The sequence below is a fragment of the Rhyacophila brunnea genome, unplaced genomic scaffold, assembly GCF_057557595.1.
Source record: "Rhyacophila brunnea isolate RB1 unplaced genomic scaffold, BYU_Rbru_1.0 scaffold_5, whole genome shotgun sequence".
Classification (NCBI taxonomy): Eukaryota; Metazoa; Arthropoda; class Insecta; order Trichoptera; family Rhyacophilidae; genus Rhyacophila; species Rhyacophila brunnea.
In genome coordinates this window covers 11,547,709-11,575,530 of record NW_028233170.1, presented here as the reverse complement: position 1 = coordinate 11,575,530, position 27,822 = coordinate 11,547,709, and positions in this window count along the sequence as shown.

Below are 27,822 nucleotides of genomic sequence, written 5' to 3'. Positions count from 1 at the left end.
TTTATTCGATTTCTATTTTTCAAATCCGCAATGAGAAATGCTACCAATTATAATCATTGTTGATAAAAACAATATAGTAGTACGTATAATCGTTTTTATTTCTTGTGCGACATTATATTATATTTACACGTTTACAAACATTTACGACAGAATATTAGTATTGCGTTCGGGAGATTAATAACAACAACTCTAGTAATAAATAATTACGAGATAAAAAGAACTTTTTATATACAACGTTTTTAAATTCTGTTGAACCATATAAACTTGACTTGACTAGCTTAAACGATCAAAAAAACTTGTACTTGACATGTCATATAGATTTCCATAGTAACGCACGTATATATTAATAATTTAGTTGCTAGGACTCCAAACCCCTAGCATCCAATAATGGTGTCGAAATAACTTTTCATACAAAACAGAATTAACTGAAAATGAATTCAATTCTACTTAAAGATGGCTAAAAGTATTAAAAATGCATTGGCATCGTGTTCTGATATATTCTAAAAGTTTCAAATGTCTAGCTAGTCGGGAAGTTAGTTAAAAATCTATTGCAAGATTTGTACCTGACCAAGAACCACCGGACAAATAAGAATACGAGCTTAGAAAAACGTTGTACAATACGACACATTTTATAGTATTTCATCCCGAAGCCTAATGGCTCACTCCACCAACGTAATTAATTTTATCGTTTAGAAGTTTTATAATAAGGTAAGAACCAACTAGAATTTTTCCATCTATAAATAACTTTAATGTCCAATAAATCATCTAAACCCCAACATAAGTTTTAAAAAGTCATCAAATGTAATAATGCAAAATAAACAAAATAAAACCCGGTTTAATAATATCGCAGTAGTAATTTCCCTAAATAATTTACGATTTCAACCATTATGACGTCAACAACGATAGTCGTTAGGATTTCTCGCTATTATTATGAACATCGATATATCGTTGTCTAGCATTAAAAGGGTTTTAAAAAGTGTGTTTAAAATGTATTAACAGTGATTATTTCTTTGTGAAATTTCTATTACTTCAGTAATTCTTTATAAGTAATAATCCTTTCACGGTGTTTAATGTATTAATTGCAAATGGTAATTATCTGTGTCCATCGCATAAATGTAATATTAGTTAGAACGCGATGATACGAGTACCTCGGTCGCAAACAACAATTCAAATGAGAAAGTAAAAAACTTAAATCAATTAGAATTAAAATAAAATCCTATCAAGTACCCTTAGTCCAGGGTTGGCGAACCTTTTTATGTACGCGTGCCAAAATTTCCCCGTGCCGAGCATTTTTTCATGAGGAAAAAATAGTTTTTTACAAAATCTATTAAAAAATGATGATATTCTAGATACCACTCACAGAACATAGCAGACATATAGCTTCATCACTTTTTTCAATTACGCCATACATTTTGGTCCACCAATTTTGAAACTGTCTACCAGAATTACTACTACTAGCTTTACCAAAATTTTGTTTCTTATTTGGTGCAGTCATTTTTTGTGGGTATAAATGATTTTTTTGTTAATGAAGGTATTAATTAATTTGGTTTTTATCACACAAATTAACATGGGAATTGCTCCAATCAGACGAGGTATTCTCTCGCTATAGTGGTCTGAAGCATTTAAATCGATCAAAATTAGAGGTTCGTGGCGCGGTACCCCCCGCCGCTTGATGAAGTTAGTGTGATAATATTATAAGTGACGCATAAAGTCTAAGAACCGACCTATGCAATGCTATTTAATGCTTATTCTTGAAGAGTATTTGCCTGCTATTTTTATACAATGCGATCTGTCATTTATTATTATTATAGGTATTTTTTCTCTTCAAACGCGTGCCATGCAAAATCATCTCGCGTGCCATCGCAACCCCTGCCTTAGTCGATAGTATTTTTTTGTTGTTGAATTATTAAATTTTCTATTCACAATAATGTTATAATAAATCCATTACCTTTATCTGAGTTAGTACTTGTTGCATGATTAATCATTTAAAAGTATAACGCCCCTTCAATTACCATGTTCTTTAATTGGGTTGTAAGGATATCACGTATGTAGAAACTCAACACAACTCTCACAAACCAGTGCAGTAGTTACTAGAACTAGGCAATCCAATTTTAAAAAGTGCTTTATCAATCCTTAATCACCTTATGAATACTATTAGTGAAGGAATAGAAGATTATGTAGAAAGCTAGGTACATTTAATCGATGCAATCAATAGTCATGAAACCCATCCACAAAGAATGATAATAAGTGCAATGGAAGTTTATTTATTATTGTAGAGCTTTATTCATAGCAATTGTTTTTAACATGTTATATTACTGAGGTAAAAAGCTCATCGATCAGTTATTGTTCGATACAGAATAATAATACTCTTTTTAAGAATACAAAATAAGATAATATGGTACGAGTATATACTATATACCAGGCATGTACAAAGCTTTAATCGTGATCGACCGGTCGGTTACAGGATATATTTTAATCGTTCGTGGAACTAAGCTGTAAAAATGTAAAAGCGTGTATATTCCATTATACGTAATATTTTATTAATGTTTTGAAGATGAAGCGTTAGCCAATCCCATGTACTTGAAAGTCGTTATCAAATTAACCATGAGCAAACCCACGTGACCTCGTCGTGTTGCATCACTTACAGCCTGCCGTAAGGAATGAGATAAAGAGAATAAGTGTATCTCTGCGCTTCAAACTGCTTCTATGCACAGTTGGAGAATATTTTAACGACTGATGGGAAATTGTGATGCTGAAAGATAAGGGTTGTTGTTATCAGCGTCGTCAGCCAAATATAATAAGTTTGTTGTTATTGAAGAATGACAATGGAGGAGTGTGGTAAATTACTGTCAGTTTTAATATTACATAGTTGATCATAGCTCATTATTAAAGTTGAACATGCCTTTCATACACAATTATTGACCAGATATTATTCATAAAATTAACATATTTTACCCAAGAGTCTCATTTTAATCCTCTCGAGTACTCATTGTTGAATATTGCATTCCTAAAAATGAATTCTCGTGCCGTGCTAAGTAAAATTTACTGCCGTGAATTGACCACAGACAAAAAAAAGTACAGTAGCAAAAATATTTATATCGCAAAATAGGAACACTTTTAGTGACTATAAAATATAAAAACAAATACTATAAATTGATAGTCGACTGCAGACGATATTGTTTTACCAATTCTTTGCATACTTTATAGTTGCTTTATTATTTCGGAATAAATAAAAATTCACAGGCATAACTAATATAATTTATTGGCTCTAAACTACAGTTATTCAAATGTTTTCCGGCAATATCTACACCAATCCGGATTTTATACTTATTAAAATGTTTTAAATTATCCACGGTTGTCAATATTGTCCATGTTAATATAGTATCTTTGTATTTTAGAAATGGACGGTACGTAGAATACTTAAATATAATCAATTATTATCAGTACCTATATAACATTCTGACTCTAGATCAGTGGTTCTCATGTGCGGCCCTGGTGGCCGCATGCGACCACCAACATCATGTTCAGTATTTAATTTAATTAACTGGGCTAACGTTAAATATGAGTCATGACCAAGTACTTGAAAACCATTTTAATAATACCACGGTTGAAAAATTTTGGTCGAAGTTATACTTTGACCAATAATCAAGTCAATTCAAAGAATTAGTAACAATTGCTTTATTAATATTGTCGATTTTTCCTACTACTGTATACTGTGAAAGAGCATTAAGTGTAATGCACTTCGTAAAAAACAAATATCGAACCATGTGACAGATGTAAATTTAGAAGCAGCCATGCGGCTCGAATTGGAAAAAGGAGTATTGAGGAATTTACATTTGCATTATTTTTAAATAAGTAAATAATATGTACTTAACTGTTCAAATATCTTTTATTAAATGGACTTGTTTATAAATAAATTGATCCATTTTTTTTAATAAATAAAAATTAGCTTTAATTTTTTCAATCACAACAAAAGTGATATTTGGTGCGGCCACCAGACGTTTCCATGGAACTGTCAATTGTGCGGCCACAGTTATATTTCACATGAGAACCACTGCTCTAGACTATTGTACCTAATTTGCAATTCTTAACCGGTCCAAATGATTCAATTGTCGAGCTTTGTATGCTTAATCCCGAATTATTATACTACACCAAATCACAGTATGCTAATTATAATATGATATAGTGTTTCCATAAGTCGTTCAAATCTCACGTATTTTCAGCTTTCAGTTTGACTAATCGTTTTTTTTAATAGAATTATTAATAGCCATGTCATTGCTTTTTCATACAAGGTGGTTTTTAGTAATTTTGGACAATCACAAACACCCAGGCTTTCATAAAAACACATAAATATTGTGTCCTCACCGGGATCGAACCCAGAACTCTCTGGCGGTAGACCAGTGCCTTAACCACTGCACCACGAGAGCCCCCTTGACTAATCGATTATTGTAACCTTTCTATGAAGACATTCCTTATTTTTGGTAAATTTACGACGTCATTCAGCGAAAGACAAAATCTCTTCTCATATCAACTCAACCGAAAAAGTTATATTATAATCCAAACTAGGAATCACGCATACTGCTATTCATAACCAGGGAAATGGAAAGTCTTATTCTTGACATTATATATTTTTAATACACTACTCATTCGCTATGCTATAATATACGCTTGAAAGGCATGTGGGGGAGGGTAAGCAAATGTTGTATTCAAAATGAGATTAACATTATTGATTTACTAAAACATATGATTAATTTGTGAAGGAATGTGTAAATATTTTTCATTCACGCACTGTTTGTATACACCTACAACATTCTATGCCAGAAAGATGAACGATACCACAGGTCAATAAATTAAGTTCATTTTAAACAATACAATTTATTATCGCTCAGATACCGACCATTGGACCATATCTCTCAGCTGACTCTAATAAATCACTATAATTAACTATAGCGCATCTGGTATAGACGCTGCAACCGCGTTTCCTCATACTCCTGTATGCGCCAAAGATATCATTTCGACATGGCAAATTAATTAGTTTTATTGATAATGTCTCTCTTGGCAGATGCGTTATTAAAGTGACCGATAATGGTCAAGAAAAATTATGATTGTTGTTTATTAACTGTATGAATAATTTAAGTAAGTATGCAATATTGCCATCAAAAATGCTTTATATTAATTATCCTACTTGACAATATCATTAAATTAAGGCACGTCCACAATAACAAAGGTTAGGTACCTCGTCAAATTCTTTTTTCAAATTCAAATAAGTTTTTTTTTAATTCTAATGGATTTAAGTTTTGTACTATTTCCATTTAACGTTTTTTGCAAACGGATTTTGATTTTCGGCATTATCAGGCACTATGCGCACAAAATACAGTTAATTATACCATAATTATAAGTATTAAATTAATACAATAAAGAGAGGTAAGTTGTTAATAAGGTTTTTACCTCCTTTTATTGTAATATTTTTTTATATAAGGGAGAATTAACTGTATTCATTGACAATGTGCATTTGCCATTGGTGAGGTGCGCACTATGACTAAAGATGCCGAAAAGCTAAAAACGGGTCGCAAAAAAGACTCAAATGGAACAGTAAAAAACTTAAATCCATTCAAACTTTAATTAAAATTCCATCAAGTACCTACCCTGGAATCGATAGTGTTACTATTCAAATTTGTTTATTTATACGAAGCGAGTATTACAAATAAGTTTTCAGTGTTCACAACATAACGTTAAACATAAAATTAAAACAGCGTATTAATAAAATGTATGTTTAATATTTTATTAATATCATAAAAAGTACAATGGATGTGAGATAAATAGTCTATACGCCAAAACAACGTCCACCTAAACCAGTGGTCGGCAAACCGCGGCTCGCGAGCCACATGTGGCTCTTTGGCCCCTTGACTGCGGCTCTGTCACAAATGCCCCCTGCCCTATTTGACATGGCTACAAAGAAGAAGCAAAGAAAAATGGAAGACGAAAACCGTGAATTTCAAGTTGAATGGACCGAGCGTTTGTTCAAAACTTAAATGGCCTACCGACCTGTATTATTTGTCGGGAAAAATTGGCGCATTCAAATTTAGAGAGACGCTAATTTAAAACTAAACACGCGTCATTTCGCACTAAATATCCTGTCGGTGATGCAAGGAAGAATGCATTTGAGGAACTTTAGTCTATAAAAATCAAGTTCTGTATTTAATTACTGAATACCTACAATCTTCTAATAATGTTAATATAACAAGTTTTGTGGTTAATAAAGAGATTTCTAGAGAGGAAATCAAGAGTAAATTGAGAAGTCGTCTTATTGCTGAGAACCTGGAATCGTGCTTAAAATTAAAAACAAAAAACAGATCTGATTTACTCAAACTTTCCAAGGAGATGCAAGACCTTCATTCACATTGAGTGTTTGTCAGTCATTGTCATGATTTAATTTTATGGATAGGTACCTTACTTACAATTTAATTTTTTATCGATACATAAGATCAATATTACGTATGCTATCAAGTTTTACTGAGTATACCTATAGTTTAATTAAGTCTTAAAACTTATACTAAAGTTTGTTGTTAATAAACAGTGTAGGTACCTACATAATATATAATTTAAGTTTAAGAAATTTGGCTCTCAAAAGAAATCTCAATCCACGTACTATTGATATTTGGCTTATATTAGTGAGTTTGCCGACTACTGACCTAAACTAACCCTCAGGCAAATAATATGAACACTGTTGAATACAGTTATTGCTCTTCCAATTGACATCACGAATGTCAGGTTAATTTCACATTATTGGGAGACCAAAGAATTAAATATCTTAATTTCTAAAATAGTAGGTATGGTTGAATTCTCATTTAGACAACGTGAACGTATAAATCAAAAAAAATGTTTTATGCAAATGTAAAATTACAAGATTTAATTATTTTTATTTGTAAAAGAAGAAAATAATAATTTATATCAGGCATCAGCTACCTATAACCAGCGTTGCTAACTTAGCGAATTTATGGCACAATCTAGCATTTTGTTTAAGTTAAATCAATCATATTTTTCAAATTGAGACTTTATAAAACACTTAATATTTAAATAAACAAACTCACAAATGATGTGTCATTATAGATATTGAAATGCTCAAAAAATACTCTCAAATCTGGGCTTAGTGGTAAAATTGGCAGAGTTGTACAAAGGTGGTAATATTTCAGTTCTAATATCATTATTGTTTAGATAAAGGTAGATTAAAGCTGTACACAGTTGAGTTAACAATGGTATAATAATTTATAATCATATAGTAAAATATGTTATATATTGTCAACTGTGTGTACACGGCCTTAGACTCTCACATTATATTGCCACGTTGGCCAGCTAAAAACCTACGCTATTTCTCTATGTACGTATGTTAGACGAATGCAGCGCACCGAACGTGGTGCATTCTGTGAATGTGCAATAATTATTATATACGGGATCATACTGAGAATGCAATTTGCATTAATTTATATACGACTTGACAAAGGGGTTTGAGGATGTATTTTGATCGCTGGAATGTGAGAAGTCCTTAAAATAGTACATGAATATAATATTAATGACAGTGAATTTTCATCATTAGGAATAAACCGACTACAGCTGGCACTGGTCATGAAATAGCATGACCAGTGTGACCACAGAAACAGAATATGTAAAGTATATGAGATGTTGACACACACAGCGTCGGTGCGTCGAACACTTCACAGTTATGGGTGTTTCGTTCTACAGGGACACTGTTGTACGCTAAAAACGATTTGCAGTTGTGTTGGTGTTCTTTGGTAGTATTGACACAGGGTGTGCATGAAGAATTACGGTTAATAAGCATATTTTTATGACTTATTGTTTTAATTAAATATAGAATACCTATATATTATTTACTTATACTGATAGTTACAATTCAATGAAAACATCGTGTATTATTATTTATTTAGTTTTGATTAGGAATATACGTATATATATGTTTTGGAATTTATGAATTAGCCTTAACGATATCATTATCATTATTTAACAGATTAGTTATAAATTTATAGAGAACTAAGCAATTAAATACAATTATAATACCGTAAAAACATAATTTTGTTGGCAATGTCATTTAATTATACATACTCGTACAATCATTAGGACTTCAGAGAACAATTACAAATGGCATTTTTAACTATAAGTATAATGCTGTTAAAGTAAAATAAATAATAGGAAGAACATAATTTAATCGTGTATTATTATTTATTTAGTTAGGATTAGGAATATACAATGTTTTGGAATTTATGAATTAGCCTTAACAATATCACTATCGCTATTTAACAGATTAGTTATAAATTTATAGAGAACTAAACAATTAAAGACAATTATAATACCGTAAAGATACACTTTTGTTGGCAATGTCATTTAATTATACATACAATCATTAGGATATCGGAGAACAATTACTACCCTTTTTTAGGACTCGAAAAGGTCCCTGTTTTATGTTTTTCTCTTAAAACACGCCAAACCGTTCTTAAACCAACTCATGATGCATTCGAAACTTCTGTCACAATACTACTTTCACTACACATTTCGTTTTTATTTTTTACGTATGTATATCATCATCAGCCGGGGTCAATCCACTGCTGGATGAAGCCTCCCCAAGCTTTCTCCAACTCTCTCGGTCCTGTGTCGTTCGCTGCCATGTATTTCCGCCAAACTTTACCAGTTCGTCAATCCAGCGGCTTTTCGGGCAACCCTGTGACCGTTTCGTACCCGTTGGGTACCACTGGATGACGGCATTTGTCCAGCGGCCGTCCTTTCGGCGAGCAATGTGCCCCGCCCATCTCCATTTCAGCTGTTTGGAAACGTCTATTACATCGCGTACTCTTGTCTGCTTTCTAACCCATTCGTTTCTCTTACGGTCCTTTCGCGTGATGCCCAACATGCACCTCTCCATGCTTCGCTGTGTGACTCTTAGCCTTTGGACATCTCTCGTGTTGAGTGTCCATGTCTCGCAGCCATACGTGAGCACGGGTAGCACACATTGGTTGAACACCCTACGCTTAAGACATAATGGTAGGTCACTCTTGAAGATACTATTCAGACGTCCGAAAGCACTCCTTACCAGCTTTGTTCTTAGAGCAATTTCATCGTGCATGCTTCCGTCTATGGACACCTGCTGTCCGAGATAGACGTAGCTGCTGACTTGCTCGAGTTGGGTGCCAGAAATACAGATAATCGCAGGGTCCGAAAAACAGTTCCTCATCACTTTTGTCTTTGAGACACCGTTTGACTGACATCCGCGAGTTCTTGCATTCTACCTTGGAGGTCTTTCGGGTCTTGTGAGAGTATAACAATATCATCTGCAAAGCGCAGGTGACTGAGGTGTTCTCCATTAATTGGAACACCTTTTTTCTCCCAATCAAGTTTCCTAAATAAGTCCTCAAGAGTAGCGGTGAATAGTTTAGGTGAAATGGTATCACCTTGCCGGACACCTTTGTTAATGGGGAATTTACACGATCGTTTGTGGAGTTTCACGCATGCTGTGGCATCACTGTATATACTGTTCAATATGTTTATGTAGCGTCTGGAAATTCCTTGGTTGCTAAGGGCGTCTATAATTGAGAATTTTTTGATGGAATCAAACGCCTTTTCATAGTCTATAAAACCAAGATATAATGGCAGTTTGTATTCCTGGTAGCGCTCTATGATTTCCCTGACGACCTGTATGTATATAATATATTATATATAACTTCCTTCGTTTGGGCATTAATATTATGACTAATTAAACGGGACATTATAATTCAGTATGCGTATTGTTTTGATAACAATCACTTTATGAACACACTGTAGACGATTGCAAAGAATGAGTTTATGGTATGTTTATTACCAGCAACTGTCAATAACAATTGAAACTCCGCCTTTTATGCCCCTACACTGCACGGATAACCAATTGGTGATAAGGTAATAATTGCAGGCGACTAAGTAGGGTTTTATTACAGGGCTTAATGCATACACACAAATAATACCAAAACAGATGCGAAGCAATTTTAGCGTACAACAGTGACTCTGTAAAATGTTTCACCTATACTACGATGGTAGATGAGTCCGCAACTTGTAGTTACCCACCGTAGAGCTCCGATAAACAAACATGTATTAAAGAATAATTATATATTATTTGTAATAGTTAATTAGTGTGTATGTATCCATAATATGCATTGGAGCTTGGTAATATTTGTGAACATTGGGTCCGGATTTGTATTTCTTGGAAGTTGTAAATTTAAACTGACTTCAAAGCCTTAGTCCATGGCGACTGGCTATCACATTTATATATTATTAGGTATGTGGTTTCAACCTCTTTCGCACGCATAACTTCCACACTGCTGTAATTAATTATTTGCATTAATTAATAATTAATTGCAAGCTGTTGGTCCAATTGGGCCATCTGACCTGGTCGCCACAAAGGCCAGCTATAATGTTTTTAAGAAATTTGTGGACGTGAAGATTTATTTACATATTTTTGTATGTCCGTATTGCTTTAGCTTTGTTTTTATGTTATTATTTATGTTAGTTCTCCATGCTTTTCTCTCCCATGGCATATTTTATTATATAAAGGCAACTCAGTAAACTGAGTCAAAGCTCACTTGAGAGCGTAGCTACCTCAGTTTTGGGTATCTGCTCCTGAGACATTACCAGGCATAAAAAAAACTGGTGATACTCCACACCAAACGTAGGGCCTCGTGATACGCTGGTATATGACCTAGTGTGGTGCGGGGCGGGTTGGTTTGGAGGGGTCTATATTTGCATCGCTTTAAATTATCTAATTGATTAATTGATTTTCATCACCTGAAGAAAAAAGCCACTAATTCACACGAGCCTATCTTTGTGGCAGTGCAGCAGCATATTGAATAAAGATTTCCGGGCATTTTAAATAATTTGTATATTCCAACATGTTGAAGCACACCTGGACACCACGATGCACACTTTGAATTACTCCAAATATTGATAATGTATAATTCGTAATAGGTAGCTAAGTTTAATAATTGATAACGATGTGCAGTCAAAATGATTGTTTAAATTGTGATAATTCAAAAATTGTTAACAAAACACAACGAAAGTACGAGATCTACAATAAACAAATCGGTGTACGCGTTAGAAGTTATACTTTTTTTGCGTAACAAAATAAAATAATCGCACACCGCGTTCGTCAAAATTCACATCAACCAAAAATATTCAAACAGTTAGAAAATAGTTTTCACATAAACTAAATATGTAATACTAAACAAAAGTAACGTACCTATCACACTTAAAAATATTAAGCTTAGTGTTGAGAGCTAATCACATATAAAAAGGACTAGGTACAATTCACAACCTTCAAAATTCAAAAATTCAAATACTCTTTATTCTATGGTCACTATGGTCTGCTATGATCATATCATTACGCGAGACATCATGTTTCAGATCTGTCAAATAATAAAGTGTGATATATGATAGAATTGACGTTTTAATAGCCCCGTATCAATAAAAACTAGAATAAAGGAGAGCCACTTATTGGAGTGCCGCTGGTTTATTTCTAGACACTTTTACTTATATCACTAAATAAATTATTTAATTATTTCTCGTTGTTTTTATTTTATTTTGGCCATCAATAATGAATTCGTTTCCTAGGCAACGGAACAATTCTTCGTACATATAATAATAAATTCGCTGCCTAGGTAACGGAACAATTCTAAACTATATAATATTATACTGTATAATCGTCACGATTGCATTATCATACTGTGGTTGTAAAGGCAGTGCGTTCGGCTGATAACCGAACAATCATGGTTCGAATCCAATCGAGTGCGATTTTTTTCGTGTGAAAAAATAAATTATGTGTTACAAGTCACACGCCAAAAATACACTCTGGTTTGATTTTCCAAACGCGCCTAAAGAAGAAGAAAGAAGAACTTATCTAGTCTACGTTTAAAGCAGGTGAATATTTAAAAAAAAATCTTGGATATTTATTATCTCATTACCGAAGCTTTGAAATACAAACAATGGCCGCGACTGAGTCTACTCGTTATTATGGATTAAACGATTAGAATAAATTTGCTTAGCGGACTTTTGTAAGAAAAATGTTGTGTATTGCCATTTTATCTTAGGAATATTGTACACTTGAATTAAAAGCTTTTGTATCGCAGCCATCTTGCCTTGCTTATAATGGGTAGGTACCGATAATACAATGTATGCTTGCCATATGTACTCAAGAGAATGTTATTGTTTTCATTACATATACGTGCACAGTCATACAAATAGGGAACTAATACGATAACGCTTAGTAATTAACCGTAACCGTAATTTTTAACCTACCAATAATTTCGATTTATTGTCCAAGTCTCTATTTTAAACATTATAAATTACGTATACCATAATTATTACAAATGTTAATACATATTTAGTCGGTATATTATTTCTGATCGTCTATGCCCTATGGCAGGGGGGGGGGGCAAACTTTTTGGATGGAGGGCCAAATTCAAGAATTCAAAATGAGCGGCGGGCCGCAAGTAAAATACCATTTTTAGATATACACTATTTATTATCACGAAAAATAAACATTACAAAAAAAAATAATGAGAAGAATGAAACTGTTGTACATTTCTGAACATTTTTTTAAAATTCAGGTGTTAATTTTGTAGTTGATATTCTCCAAATGGGCATCGGAGATATTTGATCGTAAAGAATTTTTATTGTGGTTCATGATCGAAAATGTTTGTTCACATTATATAGATTGATTCAAAAATAACGAACATTTTTCTTGCATAATCTTTAAGTTGGTCGAATTTGTCTTAATTAAGGGCATTGTAAAATTTGGAGATTTCTTCACGACGATGCAATTCTCTTAAATCAGTGTCACACTGCAGATCAATAATCTCAAGTTGTAGCTCTGTCGGAACACTATCAATATCTATTGAAATCGTTGTTCAACGTAGAAAATAGTGGTTACATAGTGTGAGACGAGATGCAAGGAAGACGTACTGAGATAAAACATTTACAAAATAACAAATTCTTCAAATTTTAATCTATTGTCAATATTTTTTAAAAAATTATAAAAAAGTTATTCGTAATCAGAAGTACAATTAATGATGGCGGGCCGCAGTTTGCCCCCCCCCCCTGCCTATGGCATATCACTCCGTACTTCGGAGAGCACAATGCTTTCTAAAAGATGCAACATAATGTAACGAAACAAAAAAAAATGCTGAACAATTATGTTAAATATAAATAAAAGAAATATAACTTACCTGTTCAATACAGTTTTGCGGTATTATCTAATATACCTCTGTGACGGATTGTAGACAGAAGTACTGTTTGTAATAGTAGAAGTAGTGGATGATAATTCTTTTCACCAAAATCGGCTTTTCCACCATTTGTTAATCGATTTCGAACGGTTTCGGACAATTTTCTTTGGTACCTACTTTGGTTGGTTTTCGTACAAGTTACCGGACACAAGCAGTAATACATATTGCTAGAGATTTTCATAATTATTGAATTTGTTATTTTATTTTTACAGTGAAACAAAAATATGGAGAAAAAGGACAGAGTTTGAATCTCTAAATACGTATTGTCACATCAATGTACCGTAATAGAAAATTTCAGGTTAATTTTTAGTGTATTTATAGGTATCTATTGAATATATGATAATACTGTATACATATTATATTGCATAATACATAAAACTACAGTAATAAAATAATTTCAAATTGGTGTGTATTTTTTTTAACTTTAAAGGAGTATAATTTGAAATAATAATTTGATTGATTTTATCATATATTTTTAAATCACTACCCAACTAAAAAAAAATATCACGGAATAACTATTGCTGACGCACTTTTGAGACGCTGAAATGACATTATCAATCCTGATTTCTAGCTCAATGATTTATAGCCCCCTTTTGACTTGTCAACCTCTAATAAATAAAAATACGAATTAAGAAATTATAGAAAAATATATATAAATACTAATCGCAAAAATAGTTAATTCAGGGGTTAGTTTCACTAACGGGTAATAGAAAATCCCCTTTTGTATGCCTAATTTTAGTGAAGGTATTTTAACTAAGTAACCTGGAAGGAAGGGCTTCGTTTATGGCAAGTATTTTGTTTGTTTATGTGAATAAAAAACTTCACCCGATAACCTTAATCTTCAAAAAGGCTCATTTGCACAGAAAAGAAATATTTCTGAGTTCCCTGCTCATTCGCCTCCGTAAGAATAATATACTCAATATAAACATCAACTTATTATCAAGCATGTTTGAAACATTGTTAACCTTGTCACGTTGTACAAAGTTCTTAAATTTCAGTTATTATAGATATCAGTTACCTGATATTTTAGCTATTTCTAGAATCATCGATAAAATAAAATAGCATATTATGATATTACATCATTTATTTATTTATTTATTTATTTATTTATTTATTTTATTTATTTATTTATTTATAAAAAAGAGTATTACGGCATTACAGCTTTTGGCCAATGCGCCATAATACATAATACATACAAATATATAAAAATATCTTAATTACAAATAACAACTAATATGACAAGAAAGTGGAAAAGACAGCATGTGTAAATATTAAAGAAATATGATAATATATACAATTATAAATTTATCCTATTTAAAACGTCTACAAACATTATATTATTAATAAAAAACAAATCAACCTTTATGGTGCCATCAAATAAGCTAATTGCACGATATCATATTTATAAAATTTTAATTAACTAAATGTTTTAACATTTTAAAACACTGGAATATCGTAAAAATATTCGCGTAATACTCGTACAATGGGATGAGGGGTCTAGGACGATTTGGCACCGGGACAACTGGATGCCACGGAATTCGAAAATAAATAGACTTTAGGTACATATAGGTACTTTACGTAAAAAAAATATTTAATATTTTTATTTATATTTAAATGATTATATTATGATTTAATAGTTGGTGAGAATGTAAATATGCAGACGTAAATAATGATTTTCGTGCATATGTTTAAGTTCCAACGAAAAAAGAGTTTTTTATTTTATATAAAGCCTTAGGCATAGTAATTCTCAATCCGCAATAAAGAATACATTATGTTAAGAGTAAAATGAATTAAAACTACTAAGTAGTAGATATAAACTGGTTAACATACCTCGTCTACGTTCTGTATACGTGTATATGATAGTGCGGCGTCCAATTGTCCGGAGTCCAGTCGTCCCATTCCCGGGATGAGACATGAGGGAACAGCGCAGTAAGAGAATGGTTTTAAAAAGGAAAGAAAAAATAGTTGACGATCTTAGATATGTTTATATGGATACATTAGTAATTTTCAAGAATATGTCGTAGTAAACTCATTCTACTATAACAATCAACACCACTATATTTTATATAATGTAATATATAGTATGATAAAGTAATGAATCATATGTTAATATGGTGTCAGTAATTTACCTCTCTATAAGGGGGTTCTAATTTTTCAATTTGTGTATTAGATACAGAGCATATTGTGAAGAATTGTTAATAAATATGAAAAGCTTCAGAAACAATCCTTGTAAAGGCTCTCAACCGAATGGATTCAAACTCATATTATTTTATATCTAAAAAAATACGGCAATAATAATTAAAAGCATATTAATAAGTAAGTAGTTTCCTAAAAATAGTATGTAAGTAAGCATTTTAACTTCAATATACTAAAATTTTCAGGAAGTCGTAGTCAGGAAGTAGACTGTAAATAAATGCGATGAAGGGTAAACGAAACCTTGTGTAAACCGCTTCACGACAGTTTATTTTTAAGACCTCAATCGTCAGGACTGCATTCTGCTTCTGCTGACTTCTCCTTTTAGAGTCGGTTGTCTTTCCGGATCTGAACTCTGGAAAATAGTACTTACATGCGAATGCTACACATTACATGACCAATACTGTGTTTTTATCTTCTTGATTATATTATTTGAATCGCATATTTCCAATATTTTTCTTCTTAATAAGATGGTACGAATCCTAAAATTATGTTCAATTCACATCATTAATTTGTGTGGTGGGTACAGAGCGTGACACAAATAAATCACAAAAAATTAGGGACATCACGTAAATTCACATACTTATATGTTATTGCAATTTATTTTTGATATACGAGTACTATAACTAGAATTTTAACACTTGTCAATCAATTCTCCGAAAAATAGTTGGTTCGGTTGAGAAAATCAAATATAGCGAATTTTTACCTTTTATCTTGATGGTGCAAAGACTCGTGTCCAGTAACTTGTACATATGCAGTTCGCCGTATCACACTTCACCGTGAAATGTTGTATCGGAAATATGTATCCGTATATTAAAGACCGTCCAACCTCTTTGTGTCGTATAGTACTGACATAAAATTCATATCTAAATAAAACACGGTTCGTACAGGTAGCCAGCAGCAAACAATTTTTGGAAATAGCCGATATACTGGATTATTTTTTAGGTTAGGTTTGGTTAGGTTTTCATTATTGAATTCATGAATTTTGCCAAAATCAACTGTAAGAAATGAATTAATCTTCATGTTGAATTTTAAAAAAATGGAGACCGTATAATATACGGTTATCTCTATCCGATAAGAAATCTCACGGCGAACTGTGTCACGGTGAAATGTTTTACGTACAATTTACATGTAACCGCAAAGATTCGGGTATGTAAGTAGCCACTTAATCAATTTGTAGAACAAAAAAGCAATATCGATAATTTGTGTAGAAGTTTCACTGCCGTTCATTCCATGGCCTCAATAAAATATTGATTGAAGTCTTTATTGAGTGATAGGTTTTCACGATGGTATGGTAATTTTATTTTGTTAGTTGTTTGTAATTTGATATGACGAGAAATCAGCATATTTTTTTTTAAATGAACATAAATAAATCTAAATTTCACATAATAATATATTTCGATGAAAATACTCATATTCCCATCAATCGTCTATTATTCCCTAAGTAACTAAGTGATTTAAAAGAGGTGCTGAAGCACGAAATGATTTTTTCTTCAAAATATATGGCTATCACTTTTAATTGGGCAATAAATATAAGTCTTTGATAAATGAAATGACTTATCTGAACACCTGGCACACTTAAATTATTATTCATTCTCTGTTGTGGCGGACATTAGCCAATTCATAAAGGTTTTAAAGTGAGAGTACCTGCCTGCATTTTCCAATCAAATTAAGATAACGACAGGTGAGACGATTTATTGGTGTCAATGTGTGCACATTGTCCAAGCCTATTCAAACAAAATATTCAAGTTTTATTTTTATTTTTAGATTTATGAAGGTGGTGCATAATTACGACTATTCATAGATAAGATGCATTCGGTTTCTAATAAGTAGATACTCAAACACAAATGAAAGTAGATACCTGCTCACCTGGTCTTCTTGAAAAATACCTTTTTAGTATAACTAAATGACATACACGTTTAGCTTTTATTTGGTACATAAATTGAACTGACGTTTACATGGTATATTAAATTTATGTTATAATGTTTGGTAAAAGATTTATTTCATATCTATCATTGTATGAATACACACTAAACCTCATCATTAACATCATCATCGGCTGTACAAATCGGCGTGGGTTTTAACCGCCTCTTTTTGTACGGTAAATATTGTAAGCCATTCATTCATCCGAAAAGGATGGATTACCAGACAGAAGAATCAAACCCACGAACCTTCAGCCATTAGCGCAGTGATTCCCAACCGGGTTCTGCGGCACTCTGGGGCTTTGCGAGAATTCGCAAAAGGCACAACTTAAAACAAATTTGTTGGTAATAGAGTAAAAAAAGATTTAACTTGACTTATTTTTATACAATGCAATATTTTAAAGTTTAATGCATTGATATACTACTAGATGAGGAGTTCCCATACAAGTGTCATTTTAAAAATGTACCACAAAAGAAGATTTTATGAATATCGTCTTATAATATTTCCTTGTAGGTATAATGCATTAAGACCGTTAACATGGATTCCTGAATTTCACCCGTATTGCCCTGGCTGTAAAACTTTATTTGCGTTCTTGGAATAGTGACCCTAAGGGTGTCTGCAACCCAAAGCTTGCAAGCTACCAAAAATTCATGTCTGAGCGGACAGAGCAAGTCGTCATGCCTGACTATTAGTTAGAGTAAGATGCAAGCTAGATCGGGCTTACTCATAATTATTGCCAGGTCGTTTTCGAGTTAAGTCCGCTGATATTATAACAGTATGTTTTAACACTGGCCGAGTCGCTGAAAATCGGGCGTCATTTTAAGAAGCATATGATTCATCCAGTAGTATATCAATGGTTTAAAGTAAAAATCAAGGATTCCAGTTGGAAAGCATACAGGCGCGAATCCAGCAGATACAAGTTCAAATCCCGTCGGGTGTCGTATTTTTTTTCTACAAAATGTTTTTTTCTACTGTGTATATGCATGACATGTTTTAAAATGATGTATATTCAATATATAGAAAGTTACATTCTTAAATCTTTTGTCTTATTCGTTGAATAAAAAATATGGTTTATTGGATTTAGAGTCATTGATTATTGATGATATTTGTTGACGATTTTAAACCTGTATTAAAATATGTTAACTAAATTAATTTTATCTGTTTTAGTTTTAACAATTTTATACAGTCCAATATTTGCTTATTAAAAAATTGAATCCATATAAGAAAAAAACTGTTTCGAAGTGTCACACATTATGTGTGTGTTATACTTTACGTTAACTTTTTTATTATTTTAATATGGTGCTAGGCTATTGAGATGGTTATTTAAATTTGAGTCTTTGCATTTTTACGAGTATTTTATTCTTCAAGCCTAATTGAAGTGATCTTAATTAAAGACGAGAAAGTATTGGTAATCTTTATCGTGTGATCGGACCACCAAAGCTGAAACTGAGTAGGTACTAGCTAGCCTTTTCCGATCTCTAAAATATAATATAGGTGCCCATAATATCATGAAAAGGTATGTAAAGTTATCTTTTTGGTTGGTAAGTCATGCATCATCATATTGTGTAGGTACATCTCGTTCAAAGAAATTGAAAGCTTTGCGGAATGTTCTGGTGTAGATTGTTCAAAAAAAGTCATCTCCAGAAATAAATTATCTAAATTTGAACTACAATTTAAAAAAATCTTTGATATTATCTAAAATAATTATATTATAATATGATTTAATGTAACTGATTACAAATTACAAGTCCTAACAATGATAATTCACAGGTAATGAAAATCCATTGTCCATTAATAGACGACATAAGATATGTTAGTTCTAGGGATTGCAAACCGGATTTCAAAACCGGTATTCCAGTATTTATCAATACCGAAATACCGGTTTTAAAAATCCAAAATACCGGAATTTTCAGTATTAAGAAAGCACACTCGTTTACGTTTTTGAAAATGTATTTTAAGTTATGGACTGCTAAAATGCAAATATATTGAGTGAATCCAACGGAGGTGAAAAAATAATAATGCAAATTTCATCAAATATGTTTATATAGGTAAGTAATTGTCGCCATGAATTATCATACTATTTCGAAATAGAAAACATCCGTGACAAAAATGTTCAATTATTCTATAATTATTGATGGCTGTACAAGCGTTAAATTTAAGAAGCTTTTCCTGCACCCGGACTTATTTGCACTTGATGAACTTTTGAGGGTTTTAGTTAAAATTATTAATATATTTAATTTATTTGTAAAAAATCACTAGTTCTACAATTATGATCAATACTTACATATTTTTAAATGTCAACATAATAAATGTAGTAGGTTTTTGCCATAAAATAATATTTTAAAAAGATTTTAATAGCTATCTTTATTGATAAGCACCTACTTCTGTTTTTTTAATGTATAAGAAATACCGGTATTCAATAAGAAATTCGGTATTGCAATCCCTAGTTAGTTTATAAATCAGTTAAATATTTTATCAATAAATAAAAGATAGTAATATTTTTTACTGTGGTATTGGTCCTTGCATGTAGACAACGCTTCTTCTTTAGCTGCCATGTCCGGTTTTCTCGCCTAAGGGGGGACATGCTCGTCGAAGTACAAAATTGAGTTTTTATTGTATATTCAAACCATGATCCTGGACACTCCTTAAACGTTGTAGATGATCTATTTATATAATTTTGAAGCCTTATTATCCTTTATAGTTATTTTAAACATTTGATGACTGCATGAAGTATTTTTGTTACATAAAATAGTATTCTTTTAAACCTCTCGCTCTAATGTTTTAGAATATAGTCATATTTCGGTACATAACTGTGCAGTGGTGTTAAGATTTTTTACATTTATTAATTTTTAAACGCATTTATAAAACCATTAGCATAATTTATTACGAGATAATTTTTGTAAAATATTCACGATAAAAAATTATATTGATAATCTCTGTGATCCCAAATTTTACAAGAATTAGGCATTTTATTATTCAAAAAATCGGCAAGATTAACACATTTCAAGATGATTCTAAAGATATTTATTATAAGCTATGTCTTTGACCATTCAAGTGTGATAAACATCTTATGAATAATGATTGCTTTATAATAATTATTGACCTAAGAATAAGGTAGTGTTTTTTTGAAATACGCCATTTCTTTTGTCATTCCCTAGTGGTTAAGCTACAACATACGGCCGTAGCCATAAATTGACAAACTATAATTGAAGTAGGGAGTAAAATGATATTGACGCGCGTATTTGAACATGTACCGTTTAAAAAAAATAAAAAAAAAATCGGTTAGGTACATGTTCAAACACGCGCGTTAACATAATTTTACTCCTTACTTTAATTTTAGTTTGTCGTTTTATGGCTACGGCCGTATGTTGTAGCTTAACCACTAGGGAATGACAAAAGAAATGGCGTATTTCAAAAAAACACTACCTTATTCTTAGGTCAATAATTCTTATAAAGCAATCATTATTCATAGGATTTTTATCACACTTGAATGGTCAAAGACATAGATTATAATAAATATCTTTAGAATCATCTTCAAATGTGTTAATCTTGCCGATTTTTTGAATAATAAAATGCCTAATTCTTGTAAAATTTGGGATCACAGAGATTATCAATATAATTTTTTATCGTGAATATTTTACAAAAATTATCTCGTAATAAATTATGCTAATGGTTTTATAAATGCGTTTAAAAATTAATAAATGTAAAAAATCTTAACACCACTGCACAGTTTTGTACCGAAATATGACTATATTCTAAAACATTAGAGCGAGAGGTTTAAAAGAATACTATTTTATGTAACAAAAATACTTCATGCAGTCATCAAATGTTTAAAATAACTATAAAGGATAATAAGGCTTCAAAATTATATAAATAGATTATCTACAACGTTTAAGGAGTGTCCAGGATCATGGTTTGAAAATACAATAAAAACTCAATTTTGACCTTCGACGAGCATGTCCCCCCTTATCCATGCTATTTTCTTTCATCCTACGGTAAATTACAATTTTGCTCCTAAGCTATGTGTGTGGGTCTCAGCATATTAGAATTACTTATCTAAACATATTTTTTACGAGTAATGTTTTTTTGCAATTTGTTCAACTCGTTTTTCTCTATTATCCTAGTTTCTGGATCCCTCCCCTTTTGAATTCTTTTAATATGTGGGTATTTATTATAATAATAAAATTGATAATCTATGTAGCCTATTTTAAACAATTTTATCTTAAATGCCACCGAGAAATTGTTGCGTTGCTGCATTTATATTAATCGCTTTTATTATCTCCTCATACAAAAATAATCCTCATTATCTTAAACAACCGAGATGTTCAAAGAGAGATACGATTAGCTGCGGGATTAATAGCTGCGCTTAGGGGTAATCCGATAAGCAATGGTGGTATCTAATATTGTTAATGATGGCTGGCCACACTAGTAGTTTTTCCTGCTACCTAATATCATTATACAGGTTACTACGATAAACTCTAGAGATGGCAATTCATACAAAACACAAAAAAACTTTACGTTAGAGAAAAAAACATCCATAACTTGTCTGTCAAATCTATTTTTTTATCAGTATATTACGTACATAATCCTATTCTTCTGATTGTAAGTGAACACCAACGCTTTTACTAAGTCTTGTGTTGCAAGTATCCTAAAAATGTTCCATCTTAAGTTTTACAAAAAGTCACACGTATGAATAAGTATGGTCAAAATCTAATTCTACTTGTAATTTCCCATAATATTTAATCGATAAGTTCTAAAATCTGCCAAAATCATACACAATCTACATTTTCGACTGAAACCACATTTATTCACGAAATATCGTCGCTGTATATTCAATATCCACCTCCTTTATGAGCTTTGATACCAAACGATGCATATTTCCCCATTCTACAATAATATGTAAAATACTTATCACATGCAAAATGACCACTGCCCCCACATCCTGAATCAGGCCCCCTGGCGAGGATATTTGGTGGGTTCCCCTACATATCGTAAAGGTTACGGGTAGTGTGATGCTCCACAGCAATGTTCCCCAAATGGTATTCCGTGGTACCCCAGGTTTCCTCGATGTAAAACTAAGGATATTACACGTATTTTTAAATAAATCCACATTACCATTATCATCCAAATTATTGTGTTGTTGGCACTCGTCATCATATTATGAAGCTCTAATCGCGACCCCCTTCTGTGGTAGTCACGTAACATGCGCCCTTCGCCGTATTGGATAAATAGCCACATTTAGTAGTCAGGAAACACATTAAAAATAGTTATAAAAGAAAATTGTAAATATGAATTATCATTTAATTATTGGTACCAATCATGATACCACAACAAATTCGTATAGCCACATATTTTAAATGTCAATGTCTCTAATAAGAATAGTAGCGCCATAGTCGACTTTTTTAAAACTATTACAGCACATTTTTTGTGTATTTTTACCGTATTTAGCTGCTCAATCCGTCACGCCGGGCCCCCATAAGCCCGGGCCCCCAGACTAGAATCCTGTCAGTCTCCCTTTGTGGGGGCCATGAAAAGGACTTAACCACCAATACATTATAATATCAATAAACAACACCACACGACGCCATCTAAAAGCGTGAACTCCAATTAATCCTATGTGATCGTAATCTTGATAGGTTGATATTTTATATTTTTCGTTTAAGACTTTCTTGTACTTATACGAATTTTTCGTTCAAGACGCAACTCCGTGAGTTTCATTCGTATATGCGACGCCCAGATACCCGTCGTACAGTTGTCCTGGTGTCAGATAAAACGTTTAAGGTAACTTTATTCTTGGACATATTTGACAAGTAAATTCATATTTATGTATGCATGTATAAAGAGTTATCTTAATAATATGTATAATGGCCATTATAATGATGGTAATTTTATACGCAGTAAAAAAGTTATTTAGATTAAGATACACTTTGTGGTAACTGGTAAACAGACTGTTGGAATTAAGGTTGATTGGTATAATGAATATATACAGTTTTTTTACCCTTTTGCATTGGGAAATTTTCAAGAGGTACTTCTTTGTTTAATAAAAACATTACGAAACAGTGAAAATTCATTATTCTGTAGCTCTTGGGTTAGATTTTTAATCAATATTCAAATTAAATTTGCTCGCATAAAGCCAACGATGGTATTATTTAGTATTCCGCGGATCAACCATGTACGCCTTAATGGCCAATTACCACTTTAACGAAACATGAAACTGTGACCAAATATTGGTATTTTTATTACTTTACGTGGCATAAATAGTCACTTTGGCACACAAATTAGGTAGTTTTATTTATATAATAATATTTTTAACGCTACATTGTAAAATAATCCATCAATGCAACCATTAGTCACTTTTTAATAATACATATACCTGCGTAAATTCTCTACACCAGTGGTGCGCAATATTTTTAAACCAATGGCCATTTTTTTATCCCATTTTAATTATTTAAATAATTGTCGTAATACAACATACTATCTTTCGCAAGTGCGGCATTTGTATAATATAATACAATAAAACTTCATTGTCAAAAATCTTATTTAAGCCTCAATTCCATTGAGCTTCTTTACGAGCTGTTTATTGGCGAATTTACAATCTGCCTGTAAAGTCGCCCAGTGTAATCATCGAATAAGCTAATAAGCAGGTTGTAAACACTCTACCGAGAAAAGTTGAAAGCCGGTCAACTTTACACGCTACACGCCGGCGTGTGGGCCTACTGCGTCTGCGCAATAGAGCGCAGTACCAACCTCCCGGTAAAAAAACGAACTACGTTCCGTCAAAATAGTCGCTGGCTTGTGGCTTCTCAGCGAATGGAAAGTTTTGTGTAATCATCAAATCGCCCGCTTTTAAATTCGCCAATAAACAGCTCGTAAAGAAGCTCAATATAATTTACGCTTTACACATAAGAAGTTATAACTGCTACATAAAGTCACTCCACGCGACAACAAAATAAATTACCGCACCGAATACTGTATGATTTCATGCTAATCATGCCCCAACGAGATGACTATAAGATTCTTCTTAGAACTCTCTTGCAGTGCTCGAAATGGAAAATTTTAGGAACCGGAGCACTCGATAATTTTATGAGAATTTTAACATACTCGTAGTTATCTAATTTTATGCGTATTCTATATAAATAAGTGTGTTAGATTTTTTTCGTTATATTATGGTACATCTAACTCGGTCAAATTAATTATTCCATGAGACAGAGGAAAAATTTTGGGGTTTTATGAACCGGAACGACGCTCCAGTCCATTTCGAATCCTGTCCTCTTCTCTAATATATAAAATATGTCATTTTCATCATATTTACATTCATATTTAGTCCCTAGTATTCTGCCGCATACGTTAATACTGGTCACTGCAGAGTTTCATAAAGAGTGGTTTTGGTTTTCTTTAAGAAGGTCCTTCAAAAGTTTTCGGTGACCGAAATAGTACCTGTGTGTAGAGTTGAGTTTCGTGAATTTCCCGACGGGAATTCTCGAGAATTTTTCGAGATTTTCCATCCCGGATCTCGAGAATCTTTTCTCGGAATTCGGGATTTCTTTATTATCAAATATTAATTGAAAAAAGATTTTCTATATGAAAAAGGTGGACAGAAACACAAAACGTTCAAAGACATATCGGGGCATTTAACACAATTAAGACAACGTCGACTCAAAATGAGCGCAATTTTGTGTTTCAAAAGTGTACGCGATTGTCAGATTCTATTTTAATAAGTAGTGTTTTGAATTATTTTTGTTTTCCTACTTCTATTTTGTTTGTCTTATTACATAATTTAAAAAAATCATATTTTTTTGGAATTTGTCTATTTTTAGGATTTTTACAGGTTTTTTAAACTTCCCGATATCTCGAGAATTCTTTTCTAGAAATCCCGAATCTTGAGATTGAGATTTTCTCGGGAAATACCCAACTCTACCTGTGTGTGAGGTGGTAGATTAGCCTACTTAACTCATTATATTTTACAATAAAAATAGTATTTCTTATTATTATTATTATTATGAATTTGGTATTCTCGGGCTACTTATAGAGTCTTTGTTTATTTTTAAATTATTTTAAAATGTTTTAAATTTTATTGTCACCGAATCATTGCCGCAAGTGACCCGCGTGGAACCACTTGCCCACCACTGTTCTACACAAACGGAAATCTTGATTGAGTGAGTGGAACTGATTTTGAATTTGTTCCGTCAAACAGTCAAAAATATCAATATTTTTATTTTTGAAAACACTTTTTATTTATACTCGCATTTTATCTTAGCCATTGAACTTTACGACACAATCTAAAAACTCGTTATTTGTCTTACTTTTCACAAAATACTGATACTTAAAAATAATATACAATAAATGGAGTTAGTCAATTTTTACCAAACCATATTACCTGGCCTAACCTAACCCAACATTCTAAACAGTTGTTTTGAGACCGAATGACGCGTACTTCGTCGAACATTTCACCCAGCGGTAATTTGTATGTATTTAAAAAAACTATAATATTTGTATGAAATACAATAATATCGAATATGTATAAATATTTTTTAAATACATTCAAATTACCACTCGGTCAATTGCTCGATAAAAGACCTGTCATCCGGTGTCAATGTTATTCCGCCATCTGTTATTTGAATAAATGTTTACGGTAAAAATGAGAACGGACAATTAACCGGAATTTATGGAAATGTTACATTTTAGCGTAAATGTCACGTTGTATTTTCATAATTATAAGTAATAATCTCCGTTTATATTTTATTGTGCCACAAATGATACAATGAATGTTGCATTTAATTTGCATGTTGTGTAAGTTACAGGCGGACGGATAGCTCAAGGGGTAATAGCACTCACCGAAACAGTGAAAGATGTAGGGTTTGGTTGCCACCTAGGGGAGGCAGGTTATATAAAAGTATGGTGAAGCAGGCAAGTATGGGGGAAAAATATGGTGAGGCAGGCTGGTAATCAATTTGCGGCAAGATTTCCACATTAACATTATATCATATGCTTACGTTATGCTGACCAAAGTAAATCCTCCGTGATGCTCTGCATTTTTTTATCGGGTCTCTATTTCTCGTAAGTTGTCGGCTATTGTTGGCCTGCTTCATTCAGTTGTATGAGAAAGCCGATTCCTTGCCCCTCTTTATATTTAATACCTCTATGGTTGCCACATTGTCTACCTTTTGTTCTAGATTTTTTCTTATATATATTTTTGTAGAAGTTTTTTAAAATACGTTTTTCAATAATAAGAATTTGTATTCAGTAATTAATAAAAATATATTAATTAAAAATATTGTACCCTGCTTATAATAATAATTGTAATAAAAATAATTACTACAATCGAAAAATATTTTTCAACTACATGCCCTTCGTAATTTCATCCTCGATATGAAATCACTACTCGACATTCGCTACCCGTTTCTTCGTTTATTTCGCTAATAAGTGCAAAACTGCAGCCGGCCGGTCGCCGTTGCAATTTCATCTCAAATTAGAAAATAATTGCGGGTCAGGCAGACGCGAAAATTAGCCCATAAATTCAAGTAGCCTGCGAAATCTATTAAAGAAGTTGTTAAGATTGCGACATGTTATTGAAGAAAGCGAAATTTTCTCAACCAGCTTTTTGAAACGTTGAGGTTTTGCGATATATTTCATTTCACAGCTCTTTGAAAATAAAGTTCTTTTTTACGAACTTAAATTATATTTTCTTAAAATTATAACCAGTATTTTTTCGATGCAGCACCTAGCGGAAAAAATACGAAGCTTGTAATTTGAGACAATTCTATTTAAAAGTACCTATTGTATTTCTATTAAAGCTATACCTCAGCTAAAAAGATCTTGGCTAGGCGATGCGCGGATTGTGCAAATGACGCGTGCCGAACGAAATATAATTTGTCATATAAATCCAACATGCGTCCATTTAATGTTCTGTTTATTGTTCTATTAGTAACAATAATAATATATTCATTGACATGTTTTCTTTTTCAAGTAAATGGGTAACGTTTTTTAGTCATCTTTACACGATTTTAGAATTAATACCCCGTTGCCATTACGAAACAAATTGATGTGTTCACAGCTCTACGTTCGCTCTCCGATTGCCAGCGAGTCTAAAATTTCGTCGCACCTATAGTTAAAAATTATTTGCCATTTCACTGAAGTACCGTCTTAAGAGCCTCCGCCCATTACGTTGGCCAGCTGCTGCGACACGACAATTTAAGATTTGATACTTCCTCCAGCTGCCCTGCACCAGTAGTTTCCTCCTGGGAGCCGCTAACGGCTAAATATACAAATATTAAAAAAATAAAAATTATAATAATAATACGTTATAATATTACCATATTAAAAATTACAAAATTTTCAAAATATGAACTGTGAATTAAGTAGGTATTGACGTAATACACTGACCATGTTTATG